We start from the raw sequence: 14084 nt of genomic DNA on the forward strand, positions 1-14084 counted from the left end.
CTTGAATTATGGTCCTCAGGTTTATTCGCAAATGTGAGTCACGGCGCTGTAGCATTTTACTTGATATTAGAACGAGAACGGGAGGTGCAGTGCGCACGCACAAGGAAGCAAATGACGAGAGGGGGAAGAAAGGGGAATGAGTTTATGTATTTGCAGCGCGAAATTAAACAGGTGCGATCATACCAGCACTAATGCACCGGATCCCATCAGAACTCCGCAGTGAAGTGTGCTTGGGCGAGATTAGTACTCGGATGGGTGACTTCCTGGGAAGTCGTCGTGTTGCACCAATTTTTTTTCAGACTGGTCGTTCGACGTTACGCGCGTCTGGAACTAGGGTCCGCTGGTTTATATGCAAATGTGAGTCAAGAAGCAGGGGCATTTTAAGCGATATTAGAACGAGAATGAGAGGTGAAGTGTGAACGCACAAGGAAACAAATGACGGGAGGGGAAAGAAAGGAGAAGGAGTGTATGTATTTGCAGCGCGAATTTAAACATGTGCGATCATACCAGCACTAAAGCCCCGGATCCCATCAGAACTCCGTAGTTAAGTGTGCTTGGGCGAGAGTAGTACTCGGATGGGTGACCACTTGGGAAGCCCTTGTGTTGCACCTCTTTTTTTTCGGATGGGTTGTTCAACGTTACGCGCAAATGGAATTTTAAACCGGAGGTTCATTTGCAAAGGTGAGTCATGGCGCCGTGGCATTTTACTTGATATTTGAACGAGAACGAGAGGTGCAGTGCGCACGTACAAGGAAACAAATGACGGGAGGGGGGATGGAAGGAGAAAGAGTGTATGTATTTGCTGCGTTGAATTAAACGGGTGCGATCATACCAGTACTAATGCACCGGATCCCATCAGAACTCCGCAGTTAAGGGTGCTTGGGCGAGAAAAGTACTCGGATGGGTGACCTCCTGCGAAGTCCTTATATTTCACCCATTTTCTTGGGAGGTCCTCGTGTTGCACCCATCTTTTTGCAGATGATTCTTTTGACTTTACGCGCAACTTGATTTATGGTCCTCAGGTTTATTCGAAAATGTGAGTCACGGCGCCGTGACATTTTACTTGATATTAGAACGAGCACGGGAGGTGCAGTGCGCTCGCACAAGGAAACAAATGACGGGAGGGGGAAGAAAGGAGAAGGAGTTTATGTATTTGCAGCGCGGAATTAAACGGGTGCGATCATACCAGCACAAATGCAACGGATCCCATCAGAACTCCGCAGTTAAGTGTGCTTTGGCGAAAGTAGTACAATGATGGGTTACCTCCTGGGAAGTTCTCGTGTTGCACCCTTTTTTTTTTTTCAGATGTGCCGTTCGACGTTACGCGCGACTTTAATTATGGTCCGCAGATTTATTTGCAAATGTGAGTCACCTCCCCGTGGCATTTTACTTGATATTTGAACGAGAACAGGAGGTGCAGTGCGCACGCACAAGGAAACAAATTACGGGAGGGGGAAGAAAGGAGAAGGAGTTTATGTATTTGCAGCGCGAAATGAAATAGGTGCGATCATACTAGCACTAATGCAACGGATTCTATCAGAACTCCGTAGGTAAGGGTGCTTGGGCGAGAGTAGTACTAGCATGGGTTACCTCCTAGGAAGTCCTTATATTTCACCCATTTTCTTGTGAAGTCCTCGTGTTGCACCCATTTTTTTGCAGATGATTCTTTCAATGTTACGCGCGACTTGAATTATGGTCCTCAAGTTTATTCGCAAATGTGAGTCACGACGCTGTAGCATTTTACTTGATATTAGAACGAGAACAGGAGGTGCAGTGCGCACGCACAAGGAAACAAATGACGGTAGGGGGAAGAAAGGGGAATGAGTTTATGTATTTGCAGCGCGAAATTAAATAGGTGCGATCATACCAGCACTAATGCAACGGATTCTATCAGAACTCCGTAGGTAAGGGTGCTTGGGCGAGAGTAGTACTAGCATGGGTTACCTCCTGGGAAGTCCTTATAGTTCACCCATTTTCTTGTGAAGTCCTCGTGTTGCACCCATTTTTTTGCAGATGATTCTTTCGATGTTATGCGCGACTTGAATTATGGTCCTCAAGTTTATTCGCAAATGTGAGTCACGACCCTGTAGCATTTTACTTGATATTAGAACGAGAACAGGAGGTGCAGTGCGCACGCACAAGGAAACAAATGACGGTAGGGGGAAGAAAGGGGAATGAGTTTATGTATTTGCAGCGCGAAATTAAACAGGTGCGATCATTCCAGCACTAATGCACCGGATCCCATCAGAACTCCGCAGTGAAGTGTGCTTGGGCGAGATTAGTACTCGGATGGGTGACCTCCTGGGAAGTCCTCGTGTTGCACCAATTTTTTTTCAGACGAGTCGTTCGACGTTACGCGCGTCTGGAACTAGGGTCCGCTGGTTTATACGCAAATGTGAGTCAAGAAGCAGGAGCATTTTAATCGATATTAGAAAAAGAATGAGAGGTGAAGTGTGAACGCACAAGGAAACAAATGACGGGAGGGGGAAGAAAGGAGAAGGAGTGTATGTATTTGCAGCGCGAAAGTAAACAGGTGCGATCATACCAGCACTAAAGCTCCGGATCCCATCAGAACTCCGCAGTTAAGTGTGCTTGGGCGAGCGTAGTACTCGGATTGGTGACTTCCTGGGAAGTTCTCGTGTCGCACTAATTTTTTTTCAGATGGGTCGTACGACGTTACGCGCGAATAGAATTATAAACCGCTGGTTCATTTGCAAAGATGAGTCACGGTGCCGGGGCATATTACTTTATATTAGAACGAGAAAGAGAGATGCAGAGTGCACGCACAAGGAAACAAATGACGGGAGGGGGGATGGGAGGAGAAAAAGTGTATGTATTTACAGTGCAAAATGAAACATGAGGGATCATACCAGCACTAATGCAACGGATTCTATCAGACCTCCGCAGTTAAGGGTGCTTGGGCGAGAAAAGTACTCGGATGGGTGACCTTCTACGAAGTCCTTATATTTCACCCATTTTCTTGGGAGGTCCTCGTGTTGCACCCATCTTTTTGCAGATGATTCTTTCGACGTTACGCGCGACTTGATTTATGGTCCGCAGGTTTGTTCGTAAATGTGAGTCACGCCGCCGTGACATTTTACTTGATATTAGAACGAGTACGGGAGGTGCAGTGCGCACGCACAAGGAAACAAATGACGGGAGGTGGAAGAAAAGAGAAGGAGTGTATGTATTTGAAGCGCAAAATTAAACAAGTGGAATCATACCAGCACTAATGTACTGGATCCCATCAGAACTCTGCAGTTAAGTGTGCTTTGGCGAAAGTAGTACAATGATAGGTTACCTCCTGGGAAGTTCTCGTGTTGCACCAATTTTTTTTTCAGATATGCCGTTCGACGTTACGCGGGACTTTAATTATAGTCTGCAGATTTATTCGCAAATGCTAGTCACGGCGCCGTGGCATTTTACTTGATATTTGAACGAGAACGAGAGGTGCAGTGCGCACGCACAAGGAAACAAATGACGGGAGGGGGAAGAAATGAGAAGGACTTTATGTATTTGCAGCGCAAAATTAAATAGGTGCGATCATACTAGCACTAATGCACCGGATTCCATCAGAACTACGCAGTTAAGTGTGCTTGGGCGAGAGTAGTACTCGGATGGGTGACCTCCTGGGAAGTCCATGTGTCGCACTAATTTTTTTTTTCAGACGGGTCGTACGACGTTACGCGCGACTGGAACTAGGGTCCACTGGTTTATACGCAAATGTGAGTCAAGGAGCAGGGACATTTTAATCGATATTAGAACGAGAAGGAGAGATGCAGAGTGCACGCATAAGGAAACAAATGACGGGAGGGGGGATAGAGGGAGAAAAAGTGTATGTATTTGCAGCGCAGAATGAAACATGAGCAATCATACCAGCACCAATGTAATGGATTCTATTAGAACTCCGCAAGTTAAGGGTGCTTGGGCGAGAGTAGCACTAGGATAGGTGAACTCCTGCGAAGTCCTTATATTTCACCCATTTTCTTAAGAAGTCCTCGTGTTGAACCCATCTTTTTGTAGATGATTCTTTCGACGATACGCGCGACTTGAATTATGGTCCTCAGGTTTATTCGCAAATGTGAGTCACAGCACCGTAGCATTTTACTTGATATTAGAACGAGCACGGGAGGTGCAGTGCGCACGCACAAGGAAAGAAATGACGGGAGGGGGAAGAAAGGAGAAGGAGTTTATGTATTTGCAGCGCAGAATTAAACAGGTGCGATCATACCAGCACTAATGCACCGGATCCCATCAGAACTCCGCAGTTAAGTGTGCTTGGGCGAGAGTAGTACACGGATGGGTGACCTCTTGGGAAGTCCTCGTGTCGTACTAATTTTTTTTTCAGACGGGTCATTCGACGTTACGCGCGACTGCAACTAGGGTCCGCTGGTTTATACGCAAATGTGGGTCAAGAAGCAGGGGCATTTTAATCGATATTAGAACGAGAAAGAGGGATGCAGAGTGCACGCACAAGGAAATAAACGACGGGAGGGGGGATGGGGGGAGAAAAAGTGTACGTATTTGCAGCGCAGAATGAAACATGAGCAATCATGCCAGCACCAATGCAACAGATTCTATCAGAACTCCGCAAGTTAAGGGTGCTTGGGCGAGAGTAGCACTAGGATGGGTGACTTCCTGCGAAGTCCTTATATTTCACCCATTTTCTTAGGAAGTCCTCTTGTTGCACCCATTTTTTTGCAGATGATTCTTTCGACGATACGCGCGACTTGAATTATGGTCCTCAGGTTTATTCGCAAATATGAGTCACGGCACCGTAGCATTTTACTTGATATTAGAACGAACACGAGAGGTGCAGTGCGCACGCACAAGGAAACAAATGACGGGAGGGGGAAGAAAGGAAAAGGAGTTAATGAATTTGCAGCACAGAATTAAACAGGTGCGATCATACCAGCACTAATGCACCGGATCCCATCAGAACTCCGCAGTTAAGTGTGCTTGGGCGAGAGTAGTATTCAGATGGGTGACCTCTTGGGAAGTCCTCGTGTCGCACCAATTTTTTTTCAGACGGGTCGTTCGATGTTACGCGCAACTGGAACTAGGGTCCACTGGTTTATACGCAAATGTGAGTCAAGAAGGAGGGGCATTTTAATCGATATTAGAACAAGAAAGAGAGATGCAGAGTGCACGCACAAAGAAACAAATGACGGGAGGGGGAAGAAAAGAGAATGAGTGTATGTATTTGCAGCGCGAAACTAAACTGGTGCAATCATACCAGCACTAAAGCCCCGGATCCCTTCAGAACTCCGCAGTTAAGTGTGCTTGGGTGAGAGTAGTACTCGGATGGTTGACCTCCTGGGAAGTCCTCGTGTCGCACCAATTTTTTTTCCGACGGGTCGTTCGACGTTACGCGCGACTAGAACTAGGGTCCGCTGGTTTATACGCAAATGTGAGTCTAGAAGCAGGGGCATTTTAATCGATATTAGGACGAGAATGAGAGGTGCAATGTGAACGCACAAGGAAATAATTGATGGGAGGGGGAGGGAAGGAGAAGGAGTGTATGTATTTTGAGCACGAAATGAAACAGGTGCGATCAAACCAGCACAAATGCAACAGATTCTATCAGAACTCCGTAGGTAAGGGTGCTTGGGTGAGAGTAGTACTAGCATGGGTTACCTCCTGCGAAGTCTTTATATTTCACCCATTTTCTTGTGAAATCCTCGTGTCGCACCAATTCTTTTTCAGACGGGTCGTTCGACGTTACGCGTGTCTGGAACTAGGGTCCGCTGGTTTATACGCAAATGTGAGTCAAGAAGCAGGGGCATTTTAATCGATATTAGAACGAGAATGAGAGGTGAAGTGTGAACGCACAAGGAAACAAATGACGAGAGGGGGAAGAAAGGAGGAGTGTATGTATTTGCAGCGCAAAATTAAACAGGTTCGATCATACCAGCACTAAAGCTCCGGATCCCATCAGAACTCCGCAGTTAAGTGTGCTTTGGCGAGAGTAGTACTCGGATGGGTGACAACCTGGGAAGCCCTCGTGTTGCACCTATTTTTTTTCGGATGGGTTGTTCGACGTTACGCGCGAATGGAATTATAAACCGCTGGTTCATTTGCAAAGGTGAGTCACGGTGCCGGGGCATATTACTTGATATTAGAACGAGAAAGAGAGATGCAGAGCGCACACACAAGGAAACATATGACGGGAGGGGGAAGAAATGAGAAGGAGTTTATGTATTTGCAGCGCGGAATTAAACGGGTGCGATCGTACCACCACTAATGCACCGGATCCCATCAGAACTCTGCAGTTAAGTTTGCTTGGGAAAGAGTAGTACTCGGATCGGTGACCTCCTGGGAAGTCCTCGTGTCGCACCAATTTTTTTTCAGACGGGTCGTTCGACATTACGGGCGACTGGAACTAGGGTCCGCTGGTTTATACGCAAATGTGAGTCAAGAAGCAGGGGCATTTTAATCGATATTAGAACGAGAAGGAGAGGTGCAGTGTGAACGCACAAGGAAACAATTGATGGGAGGGGGAGGGAAGGAGAAGGAGTGTATGTATTTTGAGCACGAAATGAAACAGGTGCGATCATACCAGCACTAATGCAACGGATTCTATCAGAACTCCGTAGGTAAGGGTGCTTGGGTGAGAGTAGTACTAGCATGGGTTACCTCATGTGAAGTCCTTATATTTCACCCATTTTCTTGTGAAATCCTCGTGTCGCACCAATTTTTTTTCAGACGGGTCATTCGACGTTACGCGTGTCTGGAACTAGGGTCCGCTGGTTTATACGCAAATGTGAGTCAAGAAGCAGGGGCTTTTTAATCGATATTAGAATGAGAATGAGAGGTGAAGTGTGAACGCGCAAGGAAACAAATGACGGGAGGGGGAAGAAATGAGAAGGAGTGTATGTATTTGCAGCGCAAAATTAAACAGGTTCGATCATACCAGCACTAAAGCTCCGGATCCCATCAGAATTCCGCAGTTAAGTGTGCTTGGGCGAGAGTAGTACTCGGATGGGTGACCACCTGGTAAGCCCTCGTGTTGCACCTATTTTTTTTCGGATGGGTTGTTTGACGTTACGCGAGAATGGAATTATAAACCGCTGGTTCATTTGCAAAGGTGAGTTACGGTGCCGGGGCATATTACTTGATATTAGAACGAGAAAGAGAGATGCAGAGCGCACGCACAAGGAAACATATGACGGGAGGGGGAAGAAAGGAGAAAGAGTTTATGTATTTGCAGCGCGGAATTAAACGGATGCGATCGTACCACCACTAATGCACCGGATCCCATCATAACTCTGCAGTTAAGTGTGCTTGGGCGAGAGTAGTACTCGGATGGGTGACCTCCTGGGAAGTCCTCGTGTCGCACCAATTTTTTTTCAAACGGGTCGTTCGACGTTACACGCGACTGGAACTGGGTTCCGCTGGTTTATACGCAAATGTGAGTCAAGAAGCGGGGGCATTTTAATCGATATTAGAACGAGAAGGAGAGGTGCAGTGTGAACGCACAAGGAAACAATTGATGGGAGGGGGAGGGAAGGAGAAGGAGTATATGTATTTTGAGCACGAAATGAAACAGGTGCGATCATACCAGCACTAATGCAACGGATTCTATCAGAACTCCGTAGGTAGGGGTGCTTGGGCGAGAGTAGTACTTGCATGGGTTACCTCCTGCGAAGTCCTTATATTTCACCCATTTTCTTGTGAAGTCCTCGTGTTGCACCTATTTTTTTGCAGATGATTCCTTCGACGTTACGCGCGACTTCAATTATGGTCCTCAGGTTTATTCACAAATGTGAGTCACGGCGCTGTAGCATTTTACTTGATATTAGAACGAGAACGGGAGGTGCAGTGCGCACGCACAAGGAAACAAATGACGGGAGGGGGAAGAAAGGGGAATGAGTTTATGTATTTGCAGCGTGAAATTAAACAGGTGCGATCATACCAGCTCTAATGCACCGGATCCCATCAGAACTCCGCAGTGAAGTTTGCTTGGGCGAGATTAGTACTCGGATGGCTGACCTCCTGGGAAGTCCTCGTGTCGCACCAATTTTTTTTCAGACGGGTCGTTCGACGTTACGCGCGTCTGGAACTAGGGTCCGCTGGTTTATACGCAAATGTGAGTCAAGAAGCAGGGGCATTTTAATCGATATTAGAACGAGAATGAGAGGTGAAGTGTGAACCCACAAGGAAACAAATGACGGGAGGGTGAAGAAAGGAGTAGGAGTGTATGTATTTGCAGCGCAAAATTAAACAGGTGCTATCATACCAGCACTAAAGCTCCGAATCCCATCAGAACTCCGCAGTTAAGTGTGCTTTGGCGAGAGTAGTACTCGGATGGGTGACCACCTGGGAAGCCCTCGTGTTGCACCTATTTTTTTTCGGATGGGTTGTTCGACGTTACGCGCGAATGGAATTATAAACTGCTGGTTCATTTGCAAAGGTGAGTCACGGTGCCGGGGCATATTACTTGATATTAGAACGAGAAAGAGAGATGCAGAGTGCACGCACAAGGAAACATATGACGGGAGGGGGAAGAAAGGAGAAGGAGTTTATGTATTTGCAGCGCGGTATTAAACGGGTGCGATCATACCAGCACTAATGCACCGGATCCCATCAGAACTCCGCAGTTAAGTGTGCTTGGGCGAGAGTAGTACTCGGATCGGTGACCTCCTGGGAATTCCTCGTGTCGCACCAATTTTTTTTCAGACGGGTCGTTCGACGTTACGGGCGACTGGAACTAGGGTCCGCTGGTTTATACGCAAATGTGAGTCAAGAAGCAGGGGCATTTTAATCGATATTAGAACGAGAAGGAGAGGTGCAATGTGAACGCACAAGGAAACAATGGATGGGAGGGGGAGGGAAGAAGAAGGAGTGTATGTATTTTGAGCACGAAATGAAACCGGTGCGATCAAACCAGCACAAATGCAACAGATTCTATCAGAACTCCGTAGGTAAGGGTGCTTGGGCGAGAGTAGTACTAGCATGGGTTACCTCCTGCGAAGTCTTTATATTTCACCCATTTTCTTGTGAAATCCTCGTGTCGCACCAATTTTTTTTCAGACGGGTCGTTCGACGTTACGCGTGTCTGGAACTAGGGTCTACTGGTTTATACACAAATGTGAGTCAAGAAGCAGGGGCATTTTAATCGATATTAGAACGAGAAGGAGAGATGCAGAGTGCACGCACAAGGAAACAAATGACGGAAGGGGTGATGGAGGGAGAAAAAGTGTACGTATTTGCAGCGCATAATGAAACATGAGCAATCATACCAGTGCCAATGCAACGGATTCTATCAGAACTCCGCAAGTTAGGGGTGCTTGGGCGAGAGTAGCACTGGGATGGGTGACCTCCTGCGAAGTCCTTATATTTCACCCATTTTCTTGGGAGGTCCTCGTGTTGCACCCATCTATTTGCATATGATTCTTTCGACGTTACGCGCGACTTGATTTATGGTCCGCAGGTTTATTCGCAAATGTGAGTCACGGCGCCGTGGCATTTTACTTGATATTAGAACGAGTACAAGAGGTGCAGTGCGCACGCACAAGGAGACAAATGACGGGATGAGGAAGAAAAGAGAAGGAGTGTATGTATTTGAAGCGCAAAATTAAACAAGTGGCATCATACCAGCACTAATTCACTGGATCCCATCAGAAATCTGCAGTTAAGTGTGCTTGGTCGAGAGTAGTACTCGGATGGGTGACCTCTTTGGAAGTCCTCGTATCGTAACAATTTTTTTTCAGATGGGTTGTTCGACGTTACACTCGACTGGAACTATGGTTTGCTGGTTTATACGCAAATGTGAGTCGAGAATCAGGGGCATTTTAATCGATATTAGAACGAGAAGGAGAGTTGCAGTGTGAACGCACAAGGAAACAAATGATGGGAGGGGGGGAGGGAAGAAGGAGTGTATGTATTTTCAGCACAAAATTAAACAGGTGCGGTCACACCAGCACAAATGCACCGGATCCCATCAGAACTCCGCAGTGAAGTTTGCTTGGGCGAGATTAGTACTCGGAAGGGTGACCTCCTGGGAAGTCCTCGTGTCGCACCAATTCTTTTTCAGACGGGTCGTTCGACGTTACGCGCGTCTAGAGCTAGGGTTCGCTGGTTTATACGCAAATGTGAGTCAAGAAGCAGGGGCATTTTAATCGATATTAGAATGAGAATGAGAGGTGAAGTGTGAACGCACAAAGAAACAAATGACGGGAGGGGGAAGAAAGGAGAAGGAGTGTATGTATTTGAATCGCAAAATTAAACAAGTGGCATCATACCAGCACTGATGCACTGGATCCCATCAGAACTCTGCAATTAAGTGTGCTTGGGCGAGAGTAGTACTCGGATGGGTGACCTCATGGGAAGTCCTCGTATCGCAACAATTTTCTTTCAGATGGGTCGTTCGACGTTACGCACGACTGGAACTATGGTCCGCTGGTTTATACGCAAATGTGAGTCGAGAATCAGGGGCATTTTAATCGATATTAGAACGAGAAGGAGATGTGCAGTGTGAACGCACAAGGAAACAAATGATGGGAGGGGGGGAGGGAAGAAGGAGTGTATGTATTTTCAGCACGAAATTAAACAGGTGCGGTCACACCAGCACAAATGCACCGGATCCCATCAGAACTCCGCAGTTAAGTGTGCTTTGGCGAAAGTAGTACAATGATGGGTTACCTCCTGGGAAGTTCTCGTGTTGCACCAATTTTTTTTTTTTCAGATGTGCCGTTCGACGTTACGCGCGACTTTAATTATGGTCCGCAGATTTATTCGCAAATGTGAGTCACGGCGCCGTGGCATTTTACTTGATATTTGAACGAGAACGAGAGGTGCAGTGCGCACGCACAAGGAAACAAATGACAGGAGGGGGAAGAAAGGAGAAGGAATTTATGTATTTGCAGCGCGAAATTAAACTGGTGCGATCATACCAGCACTAATGCACCGGATCCCATCAGAACTCTGCAGATAAGTGTGCTTGGGTGAGAGTAGTACTCGGATGGGTGACCTCCTGGGAAGTCCTCGTGTCGCACTAATTTTTTTTTCAGACGGGTCGTTCGACGCTACGCGCGACTGGAACTAGGGTCTACTGGTTTATACGCAAATGTGAGTCGAGAAGCAGGGGCATTTTAATCGATACTAGAACGAGAAGGAGAGATGCAGAGTGCACGCACAAGGAAACAAATGACGGAAGGGGTGATGGAGGGAGAAAAAGTGTATGTATTTGCAGCGCAGAATGAAACATGAGCAATCATACCAGCACCAATGCAACGGATTCTATCAAAACTCCGTAAGTTGGGGTGCTTGGGCGAGAGTAGCACTAGGATGGGTGACCTCCTGCGAAGTCCTTATATTTCACCCATTTTCTTAGGAAGTGCTCGTGTTGCACCCATTTTTTTGCAGATGATTCTTTCGACGATACGCGCGACTTGAATTATGGTCCTCAGGTTTATTTGCAAATGTGAGTCACGGCAACGTAGCATTTTACTTGATATTAGAACGAGCACGGGAGGTGCAGTGCGCACGCATAAGGAAACAAATGGCGGGAGGGGGAAGAAAGGAGAATGAGTTTATGTATTTGCAGCGCGAAATTAAACAGGTGCGATCATAACAGCACTAATGCACCGGATCCCATCAGAACTCCGCAGTTAAGTGTGCTTGGGCGAGATTAGTACTCGGATGGGTGACCTCCTAGGAAGTCCTCGTGTCGCACAAATTTATTTTCAGACGGGTCGCTCGACATTACGCGCGTCTGGAACTAGGATCCGCTTGTTTATACGCAAATGTGAGTCAAGAAGCAGGGGCATTTTAATCGATATTAGAACGAGAATGAGAGGTGAAGTGTGAACGCACAAGGAAACAAATGACGGGAGGGGGAAGAAAGGAGAAGGAGTGTATGTATTTGCAGCGCGAAAATAAACAGGTGCGATCATACCAGCACTAAAGCTCCAGATCCCATCAGAACTCCGCAATTAAGTGTGCTTGGGCGAGGGTAGTACTTGGATGGGTGACTACCTGGGAAGCCCTCGTGTTGCTTATATTTTTTTTCGGATGGGTTGTTCGACGTTACGCGCGAACGGAATTATAATCCGGTGGTTCATTTGCAAAGGTGAGTCACGATGCTGGGGCATATTACTTGATATTAGAACGATAAAGAGAGATGCAGAGTGCACGCACAAGGAAACAAATGACGGGAGGGGGGATGGAAGGAGAAAGAGTGTATGTATTTGCAGTGCAGAATGAAACATGAGGGATCATACCAGCACTAATGCAAGGGATTCTATCAGAACTCTGCAGTTAAGGGTGCTTGGGCGAGAAAAGTACTCGGATGGGTGACCTCCTGCGAAGTCCTTATATTTCACCTATTTTCTTGGGAGGTTCTCGTGTTGCACCCATCTTTTTGCAGATGATTCTTTCGACGTTACACGCGATTTGATTTATGGTCCGCAGGTTTATTCGCAAATTTGAGTCACGACGCCGTGGCATTTTACTTGATATTATAACGAGTACGGGAGGTGCAGTGCGCACGCACAAGGAAACAAATGACGGGAGGAAGAAGAAAAGAGAAGGAGTATATGTATTTGAAGCGCAAAATTAAACAAGTGGCATCATACCAGCACTAATGCACTCGATCCCATCAGAACTCTGTAGTTAAGCGTGCTTGGGCGAGAGTAGTACTCGGATGGGTAACCTCTTGGGAAGTCCTCGTATCGCAACAATTTTTTTTCAAATGGGTCGTTTGACGTTACGCGCGACTGGAACTATGGTCCGCTGGTTTATACGCAAATGTGAGTCAAGAATCAGGGGCATTTTAATCGATATTAGAACGAGAAGGAGAGGTGTAGTGTGAACGCACAAGGAAACAAATGATGGGATGGGGGAGGGAAGAAGGAGTGTATGTATTTTCAGCACGAAATTAAACAGGTGCGGTCACACCAGCACAAATGCACCAGATCCCATCAGAACTCCGCAGTTAAGTGTGCTTTGGCGAAAGTAGTACAATGATGGGTTACCTCCTGGGAAGTTCTCCTGTTGCACCAATTTTCTTTTTTTCAGATGTGCCGTTCGACGTTACGAGCGACTTTAATTATGGTCCGCAGATTTATTCGCAAATGTGAGTCACGGCGCTGTGGCATTTTACTTGATATTTGAACGAGAACGAGAGGTGCAGTGCGCACACACAAGGAAACAAATGACGGGAGGGGGAAGAAAGGAGAAGGAGTTTATCTATTTGCAGCGCGAAATTAAACAGGTGCGATCATACCAGCACTAAAGCCCCGGATCCCATCAGAACTCCGCAGTTAAGTGTGCTTGGGCGAGAGTAGTACTCGGATGGGTGACCACTTGGGAAGCCCTCGTGTTGTACCTATTTTTTTCGGATGGGTTGTTCGACGTTACGCGCGAATGGAATTATAAACCACTGGTTCATTTGCAAAGGTGAGTCACGGTGCTGGGGCATATTACTTGATATTAGAACGATAAAGAGAGATGCAGAGTGCACGCACAAGGAAACAAATGACGGGAGGGGGGATGGGAGGAGAAAGAGTGCATGTATTTGCAGTGCAGAATGAAACATGAGGGATCATACCAGCACTAATGCAACAGATTCTATCAGAACTCCGCAGTTAAGGGTGCTTGGGTGACAAAAGTACTCGGATGGGTGACCTCATGCAAAGTCTTTATATTTCACCCATTTTCTTGGTAGGTCCTCGTGTTGAACCCATCTTTTTGTAAATGATTCTTTCGACGTTACGCGCGACTTGATTTATGGTCCGCAGGTTTATTCGCAAATGTGAGTCACGGCGCCGTGGTATTTTACTTGATATTAAAACGAGTACGAGAGGCACAGTGCGCACGCACAAGGAAACAAATGACGGGATGAGGAAGAAAAGAGAAGGAGTGTATGTATTTGAAGCGCAAAATTAAACAAGTGGCATCATACCAGCACTAATGCACTGGATCCCATCAGAACTCTGCAATTAAGTGTGCTTGGGCGAGTGTAGTACTCGGATGGGTGACCTCTTGGGAAGTCCTCGTATCGCAACAATTTTTTTTCAGATGGGTCGTTCGACGTTACGCGAGACTGGAACTATGGTCCGCTGGTTTATACGCAAATGTGA

The 14084-nt window shown here is 46.7% G+C and overlaps 6 non-coding genes and 22 pseudogenes across 6 annotated transcripts; all 28 read left to right on the forward strand.

Moving 5' to 3' along the window:
- The first annotated feature begins 169 nt into the window (after positions 1–169).
- On the forward strand, positions 170–288 carry LOC148263202 (5S ribosomal RNA; annotated as a pseudogene).
- A 205-nt stretch (positions 289–493) lies between these two features.
- Positions 494–612, forward strand: LOC148263203 (5S ribosomal RNA). The gene has a single exon (XR_015819816.1). It is a non-coding gene; the product is annotated as a 5S ribosomal RNA (ribosomal RNA).
- A 206-nt stretch (positions 613–818) lies between these two features.
- Positions 819–937, forward strand: LOC148263204 (5S ribosomal RNA; annotated as a pseudogene).
- A 235-nt stretch (positions 938–1172) lies between these two features.
- On the forward strand, positions 1173–1291 carry LOC148263205 (5S ribosomal RNA; annotated as a pseudogene).
- Positions 1292–2207: 916 nt separating this feature from the next.
- On the forward strand, positions 2208–2326 carry LOC148263206 (5S ribosomal RNA). The gene has a single exon (XR_015820338.1). It is a non-coding gene; the product is annotated as a 5S ribosomal RNA (ribosomal RNA).
- A 205-nt stretch (positions 2327–2531) lies between these two features.
- On the forward strand, positions 2532–2650 carry LOC148263207 (5S ribosomal RNA; annotated as a pseudogene).
- An 885-nt stretch (positions 2651–3535) lies between these two features.
- Positions 3536–3654, forward strand: LOC148263208 (5S ribosomal RNA; annotated as a pseudogene).
- A 563-nt stretch (positions 3655–4217) lies between these two features.
- LOC148263209 (5S ribosomal RNA) lies at positions 4218–4336 on the forward strand (annotated as a pseudogene).
- Positions 4337–4898: 562 nt separating this feature from the next.
- LOC148263210 (5S ribosomal RNA) lies at positions 4899–5017 on the forward strand. The gene has a single exon (XR_015819572.1). It is a non-coding gene; the product is annotated as a 5S ribosomal RNA (ribosomal RNA).
- A 205-nt stretch (positions 5018–5222) lies between these two features.
- On the forward strand, positions 5223–5341 carry LOC148263211 (5S ribosomal RNA; annotated as a pseudogene).
- A 556-nt stretch (positions 5342–5897) lies between these two features.
- Positions 5898–6016, forward strand: LOC148263212 (5S ribosomal RNA; annotated as a pseudogene).
- Positions 6017–6221: 205 nt separating this feature from the next.
- On the forward strand, positions 6222–6340 carry LOC148263213 (5S ribosomal RNA; annotated as a pseudogene).
- A 205-nt stretch (positions 6341–6545) lies between these two features.
- On the forward strand, positions 6546–6664 carry LOC148263214 (5S ribosomal RNA; annotated as a pseudogene).
- Positions 6665–6899: 235 nt separating this feature from the next.
- LOC148263215 (5S ribosomal RNA) lies at positions 6900–7018 on the forward strand (annotated as a pseudogene).
- A 205-nt stretch (positions 7019–7223) lies between these two features.
- LOC148263216 (5S ribosomal RNA) lies at positions 7224–7342 on the forward strand (annotated as a pseudogene).
- A 559-nt stretch (positions 7343–7901) lies between these two features.
- On the forward strand, positions 7902–8020 carry LOC148263217 (5S ribosomal RNA; annotated as a pseudogene).
- Positions 8021–8225: 205 nt separating this feature from the next.
- Positions 8226–8344, forward strand: LOC148263218 (5S ribosomal RNA; annotated as a pseudogene).
- A 205-nt stretch (positions 8345–8549) lies between these two features.
- Positions 8550–8668, forward strand: LOC148263219 (5S ribosomal RNA). Its single transcript, XR_015820584.1, has one exon. It is a non-coding gene; the product is annotated as a 5S ribosomal RNA (ribosomal RNA).
- Positions 8669–9906: 1238 nt separating this feature from the next.
- On the forward strand, positions 9907–10025 carry LOC148263220 (5S ribosomal RNA; annotated as a pseudogene).
- A 206-nt stretch (positions 10026–10231) lies between these two features.
- On the forward strand, positions 10232–10349 carry LOC148263221 (5S ribosomal RNA; annotated as a pseudogene).
- Positions 10350–10553: 204 nt separating this feature from the next.
- On the forward strand, positions 10554–10672 carry LOC148263222 (5S ribosomal RNA; annotated as a pseudogene).
- A 209-nt stretch (positions 10673–10881) lies between these two features.
- On the forward strand, positions 10882–11000 carry LOC148263223 (5S ribosomal RNA). Its single transcript, XR_015820394.1, has one exon. It is a non-coding gene; the product is annotated as a 5S ribosomal RNA (ribosomal RNA).
- A 561-nt stretch (positions 11001–11561) lies between these two features.
- Positions 11562–11680, forward strand: LOC148263224 (5S ribosomal RNA; annotated as a pseudogene).
- A 205-nt stretch (positions 11681–11885) lies between these two features.
- Positions 11886–12004, forward strand: LOC148263225 (5S ribosomal RNA; annotated as a pseudogene).
- A 561-nt stretch (positions 12005–12565) lies between these two features.
- On the forward strand, positions 12566–12683 carry LOC148263226 (5S ribosomal RNA; annotated as a pseudogene).
- A 203-nt stretch (positions 12684–12886) lies between these two features.
- Positions 12887–13005, forward strand: LOC148263227 (5S ribosomal RNA; annotated as a pseudogene).
- A 209-nt stretch (positions 13006–13214) lies between these two features.
- LOC148263228 (5S ribosomal RNA) lies at positions 13215–13333 on the forward strand. Its single transcript, XR_015819580.1, has one exon. It is a non-coding gene; the product is annotated as a 5S ribosomal RNA (ribosomal RNA).
- A 560-nt stretch (positions 13334–13893) lies between these two features.
- On the forward strand, positions 13894–14011 carry LOC148263229 (5S ribosomal RNA; annotated as a pseudogene).
- The last annotated feature ends 73 nt before the right edge of the window (positions 14012–14084 follow it).

Source organism: Carica papaya, chromosome 5 (genome assembly GCF_054855325.1).
Source record: "Carica papaya isolate Zhongbai chromosome 5, ASM5485532v1, whole genome shotgun sequence".
In the NCBI taxonomy this organism is placed as follows: Eukaryota; Viridiplantae; Streptophyta; class Magnoliopsida; order Brassicales; family Caricaceae; genus Carica; species Carica papaya.